The 6548-nt window shown below is 40.1% G+C and overlaps 1 long non-coding RNA gene across 1 annotated transcript; it reads left to right on the forward strand.

Moving 5' to 3' along the window:
- Positions 1–5256: 5256 nt before the first annotated feature.
- Positions 5257–5801, forward strand: LOC142379246 (uncharacterized). Its single transcript, XR_012769659.1, has 3 exons — positions 5257–5329; positions 5418–5529; positions 5631–5801. It is a non-coding gene; the product is annotated as an uncharacterized LOC142379246 (long non-coding RNA).
- The last annotated feature ends 747 nt before the right edge of the window (positions 5802–6548 follow it).

The raw sequence follows: 6548 nt of genomic DNA on the forward strand, positions 1-6548 counted from the left end.
AATCCTGGACAGGTGGCAAACGTAGATGCAACTCCAGTGGAAATTAATGAGGTTGTTAGTGGTTATGTGATGGAAGAAATGTGTTGGTTTCAACAACATTGCAGTCCGTCTTGTGGCTTTGCAATCTTAAATCACTTGTTAGGCTACACTTATAAGCCTCCACATGCTTGTTATTTTATCAATTCGTGAACACTATAGTTAATAAGGCTCCTCTTTCGGTGCCATTGACGTCTATAGACGTCAATTGCGTTTTTTAACGGAGCGGGCTGGGGGACAATCTAGCGGAGTTTGTCACTAAATCTTAGGCTTGAAAACACTAAACAGAGAATGTACTGGCAAAATTACCCGCAAGGTGGCAGCAGTGCCACTTTGCACGCAAAAAAAAAGCTTGTTTTCTCCGTTTTTTTGGTCAAACAGTTGTTTTTGGTGAAACCAACCTATGTTCTATTGTCTATTACTAAAGGACTGAAAATGGTAGAAACAAACTTTTTTTCCTGATGAAAGAAGAGAGTCTACTCTTTCGTTTGGTAATTTCGGTGTGTACATAGTCATAAGACACACTTTTCTGTGGGTCTTGGAAAATCAGTCAAAATACTGTAAAACACTTGGCAGTATGGGTCTCTCTGCACTGAAAATGGCTGGCAGCCAATGAGTTAAGGGATAATGTGTCTGTCATCCCTCATATTGGAGTACATAGTTTGAGATTATAAACCACAGAATAGGCTGTGCAATTAAGTGCAGTAAGTTCATTGAAAGGTGTGTAAGGGTGCCTTAATTTTGTAACAGAGGTAAACAAGAAGCTGCAGAGCCAGGTTAGCCATGTTTTTTTCAGAAACACACAAGACCTCCAAAGTGTACTGAAAACATCTGGTCTCAAATGACCAATTTCATAGCTATAGTATGTGACATCTGAACTGTTGTTTACATTAGTTATCATAAGATGTGCTTTATTTTGAGCTGAAAAGGGCAATTATTTCGAGGTTAAGTTTGCAAGAGTCGTTCTGCATTCAGTCTGTGAAAAGAGTTCTGTTTTGTCTCTTCCAGGGGAGCTTTGTGAGATGAATCAAAAATTCAGGCAGTGAGTTCAAGTGCATGAGGGGTACCGTCTGAACTGTGCACACATGTCATGGGTTTTACCACTAGATTGTTGGTTTCAGAGAATGAGAAATAATGATGGACTCATCCATTATGGTACAAAGGTATAGAGGGCCTGGGTTTCATATGCTGTTTGAAAGTATCACAAACACTTTTAAGAATTCTGAACCAACTCTGATAACCAGCAGCTTCTCGGCAGCTATGGGAGATATAGGATCTGTGAGGTTTGAACGATAAGGGTTGCAACCAACATATCTCAGCCTTGCCAGAGTTGATTTACATCAGTTTTGGTGTTTCTTATGGAATTTGAGACTATGTTGCAACAGTACCGCTCCCCGAATCAATGCAATAGCTTAGAAACTACATTAAAAGTGACATGTTGCAGTTCTTTAATGGCTTATTGATTCAGTTGGGTCGAAGAAGAAAATTAAAGCACTTGACTCCTTAAGGCTGCATATGCATTAAGTCAAAGGTAATCTGTCAAGACCTTATTATTAGTTTAGACTAAATGGGATGTTGAGCTATTACGGTACATAAACACTGTTTACACTAGTGTATTTCTCTGGAGAAATGATCATCTTATGCATCTGAACAACCAATCCAAGCAACAGAGCAATGATTCATTGATTAATTTATTCTTGAACAAAAATTGTAGAAGAGACAGAGTGGATATATGTAATGTTTGATACCAGTGGCAGCCTGCAGCAGTTGCCCTAAACATATTGTTTCTTTTCTTCCATCTTGTTGAGATTTTCTAATGAGCAGTTTTCTATTACAACACTGCTTTTCATAGAATTTTCTACACTGGTTTGATTGTTGTGCTGCCGGAATAATCATTTTTATTACCACTACTTTTTACATCTGTTATGAAGCACAACTGTGAAAATGGGAAGGCTGTTTATGTGTAGGAACAGTTGATTGAGCTTTCAAAAGCCTAGTTAATACTTGGACCAAGACCCCAAACCCAGATGAGTTGAGGAGGTGACATCTAGCAACAAAAGAGGAGTAAGTTTTTTAATTTTACCATTTATCATCACAGGATATGTGAGATCACTGGTGAATAAAATGGACAAGCTTGGACCCCTGAGGAGGACACAGCAGGAATGTCAGGAAGGGGATATTATTTCATTTCATCAAGACATGGCTGCAGGAACCGCCCTCCCACCTCTCTATATGACTTATAGAGGGGGTGATGTAGCTCTGGACATGTTACTGAGAAGAAGCAGCTCTGCAACTCAGATATTGAAGTGTTGACTGTGACTTTCTGTCTACTTTGTCATTGTATTTAATTATCTACCTATAACAATAATTTGTACTTCAGCATTATATTTTCCCTTTGAGGATTAATAATTAATTGGATTAATTCAATTCAATGATTTTTTTACTTTGAATAAATTTAACATGTTTTAGATCAAATGAATAAAAAAAAAATACTCAAACGGCATCTGTATGACCACCAGTAAGATTTTAAAAAATACATGACAGAAGTCGTAAAAAAAACATCCATAACAATATTTGCCTTCATTTGGTTTAAGAGAAAAATTGTTAATTCAGATGGTATAATAGTTCAAGACTAAAGCAGGGTATATTAACTCTGAAAGATAATTCGTCGAGTCTGCATTTTATGTTTGACAGATTCCTACGCTTTTCCTTTCCTTTAAGTAGCAGAGACTGCCAGGAGAAGAAGAAGAAACCAACTAGTTCCCCCTTGTGGGGAATCTTAACAATGTCGTGTGACCAAAAGCAATCCCACACAAATACTCTGCCTTATCGTTTACTTTCATGTTTGTTATAATGTCCTAGTTTTATCAGCACCATATAAATATACATGTTATTCATATTTCAAACATTTAGGTCACAGTTAGTGGGAGTGTAAAATGGACTCCACTAAGGAGAGGTTTCTAATATTCTGCCCCTCTCATGATGGGCTACAGCCAAAGGAAGTATAAAAATAAGCCGACATCTCCTTCTATTCTCTCCTCTAGATGAATGAATAAATCAACTTCTATGAATAAAAATGCTCGTTCTGGGAAAAAAAAGTCAAGCTGTGTCCATAAATCAACAAGCCTTCTTACAGCCCTTTTCAGTTCAAAAGGTTTTTTTGTATCGTGACATACTGAAAAACCCTCTCTCCCTTACCAGATCTTAAAGTCAAGTAGAGACAACCTCAGATTAACTCAGATGGACAACAACACATTAGAGTCATACTTTTATTTGGAAAAAGTAAGCCAAAATGCAGGAATAAAGTGTGGAAAAACTAGGAGAGCTGCTGCCCAGCTCAGTCTGGGATGGGTTATGAGGCCATTTCCGAGCAATTAGAATTCCATCATTCTACAGTAAGAAAGATCCTTCATAAGTGAAAGACATTCGCAACAGCCGCCAATCTTCCCAGGCGTGGACATCCCAGCAAGTTCAACCCAAGGTCACTGCCAAGAGAATTTGAAAATGGAAAATCCAAAAGCTACATTTTAGCCTCTACAGGCCTCTGTTAGCATGTCAAATATAGAAGTTCATGACAGTATCAATAGAAAAAGACTGAACAAGCATGGATTGTTTGTTGCCAGGAGAAAGCCTCTTCTCTTTAAAAAGAACACAGCAGTACAGCTTAGGTTTGCAGAGTTGCATCTGAGCAAAAAGCAATACACTCCAGCTGAAAAAATAAATTAATCTAGGTACTGCAACGACCCAGTCAAAGTCCAGACCTGACTGTAAGGGTTTGGTGGGAGCTCAAGAGACTGCACAACCTCAAATGAACAGAAGAAATGTTGTAAAGATGAGTGGGACAAAGTTATTCTACAGCGATGTGAGAGACTGATTACCCCCATACAGAAAATGGTTACTTGTGTCATGGGTGGTGAGAGGAGATGGAGCCAAAATGACTCAGCGGCAGGAGGTTAAAGGAAAAGAACTAAATTTATTTATTGGAAACAGTTACGGAAAGTGCGGACAAGCTGGAACACCAAAAGCAAAACTGGTTGAACAAAAAGAAACCGAGAACTGAGCAACCTGAATGAGGAAAAGAATATAGACCAGACCTCAAACAACTAGGACAAGCAGAGATACGGCAAGGATCTGGCAAAGACTAAGGAAAACCAGGGAGCTTAAAAACTGATGAGAAGTGATTTGTAAATAGCAAGCAGCTGAGACAATTAACACGGGAGCAAATGACCAGGGGCCCGTTGCACAAAAGTAGGATTTAGACATCCAGGATGAGTTACTTAGCCAGGTTCAAGGAATCCAAAACATGGGCGCCCGGGCGTAGTTGGTTGCACAAAGGCCAATCCAGGATGAGCAGACACGGATTCATTAAGCCAGGTGAAAGCGATCCTGGATAAGTGCACGGCTTTCTTAAATAGACCCCACGATCGATCATAGATTCACTGATTCACCATGGCAACAAGGGTGGCGTATTTCTCCCCAGCGGAGCAATAATTATTAATGGAAGCATATGAAGAGGTGACGGAGAAAATAAAACAAAAAGGAAATACTGCCACAGTTAAAAAACAAAGGGAGCAAGCGTGGCAAACCATTGCTGACCGCCTGAATGCGTAAGTAGTGCACAAATACACACTCACCACTCCACTGAATTTATCACAATTAGGCAGTGTTCGAACTACGGGGGACTCGGGGGATCCAAGACCCCCTGAAACTGACACGAGAACCCCCCGAAAACATGATTTGGGAAATGTTGAGGGGTCTCTAAAATATTGGCAAAATGTGATTTCCCCTAATGAGTTATGATTGCAGACGCGATGCGTGTGGAGCCTGTGTGCGTAATTGGCATAAAGCTGTGCTGTCCGCCGCGTATGATTCCGTATAGCTTCTCATGTGTTTTCGAGATCCGCGCTCTGAGTCAAGCGCAAGCAAGCAACCAAAATGGACATGGCAGCAACTTTTTATTAAGAATGTGCCTGCCCACACATTGCCTGTACTGTTTTAGCAGTGAAAAAAAACGCAATTAAAGGACTTGCAAGCATCTTCATCTCCTTCCCTGGGCATAGAAGACTCTGTGACATCAAGGAGGAGTTCTATAGGATTGCAGGTAATTTTTTTTTTTTTTAAAATTACAGTTACAATTTTAACATTCAGAGTAAGATACTCATTGCATCGTATTACAGGTTTCCCCAATGTCATTGGTGCAGTGGACTGCACACACATAAAAATAAAATCCCCCTCAGGTGGCCATGAGGGGGATTTTGTGAAGAGGAAAAACTTCCACAGCATCAATGTACAGGTGAACATGACTTTTGATAAAGTTAATTAATGAACACTGTACATTGCCTGTGATGTGCATTAATTGGTTTAACATCTTATCATTTCAGATGGTCTGCAATGCTGACTATTTGATCAATAATGTTGTGGCAAAGTGGCCCGGCTCGGTCCACGACTCCCGAGTGTTTCGGAACTCAGAGATCTATCGGCGCCCATCACAAGGTGAGCCACAGAACCTCTATTGATAACCACTTTTAACATCATGGCTGTGTTAAGACTGTCACTACTTATGAGGTTGTGATGGTAACATTTTGTATTCACAGGTGAATTCCTGGGTGTATTGCTGGGTGACAGAGGGTATGCCTGCCAGCCTTTTCTGCTCACTCCATTTGCAGACCCTCTGGAGGCACAACTGGCATACAACCATGCCCATGCCAGAACAAGGGCCCGGATCGAAATGACATTTGGCCTACTGAAGGCACGCTTTCTGTGTCTGACCCACCTGAGAGTCAGCCCAGACGGGGCATGTGATATCATTGTGGCCTGTGCTGTCCTCCACAATGTGGCCTGCCTGAGAAAGGAGAGGGCCCCCAGAGTGCCAGCTCTCATAGACTGGGACATTCCTGCCATCTTCCCGGATGACGACTGTGGTCAGCTGGTCAGAGACCAATATGTGTTAAATTATTTTAATTAATATGCATGTTGCTTTAAGTTGGGCCTGCAATGGCAGAGGAATTTTTGTTAGGTTTTTGTGCTGTATAGGCAAGGCAATTTTATTTGTATAGCCCATTTTTACAAACAGTTTGTCTCAAACTGCATGCTTTGATTCTGTGCTTTTTGTCTTGTAGAGCACTGTGTGACTTCAGTTTTGAAAGGAGCTGATGGTTTACTTGCTTTGATTCATCCTTGTTCAATAAAGGAACATCATGGTACTCTCTAATGTGTATTTATATTTATATGGTGATGTAATTTATGTGTAGTCTGTGGGGAAACTAAATTATCTAGTGGTTCATCTAAAATCATCAGTTATCTAAAATGATTTCAATAAATGATCACAAATGTTTCAATAATGATAGTGGGTATAGTTAAATGTTTTAACAATATGTTCTTGGCAGTGGAATAAATATTGGTTTCCATATGTGGCGACCGCTGACTGAGATAAGGAATGAGATTAAATAGATCCTGGAACTTAGCCTGGTCTGGAGCAGGCTAGCTTCACAGAATAAATCTCCATGGTAACT

This window comes from Odontesthes bonariensis, chromosome 4 (genome assembly GCF_027942865.1).
Source record: "Odontesthes bonariensis isolate fOdoBon6 chromosome 4, fOdoBon6.hap1, whole genome shotgun sequence".
Classification (NCBI taxonomy): Eukaryota; Metazoa; Chordata; class Actinopteri; order Atheriniformes; family Atherinopsidae; genus Odontesthes; species Odontesthes bonariensis.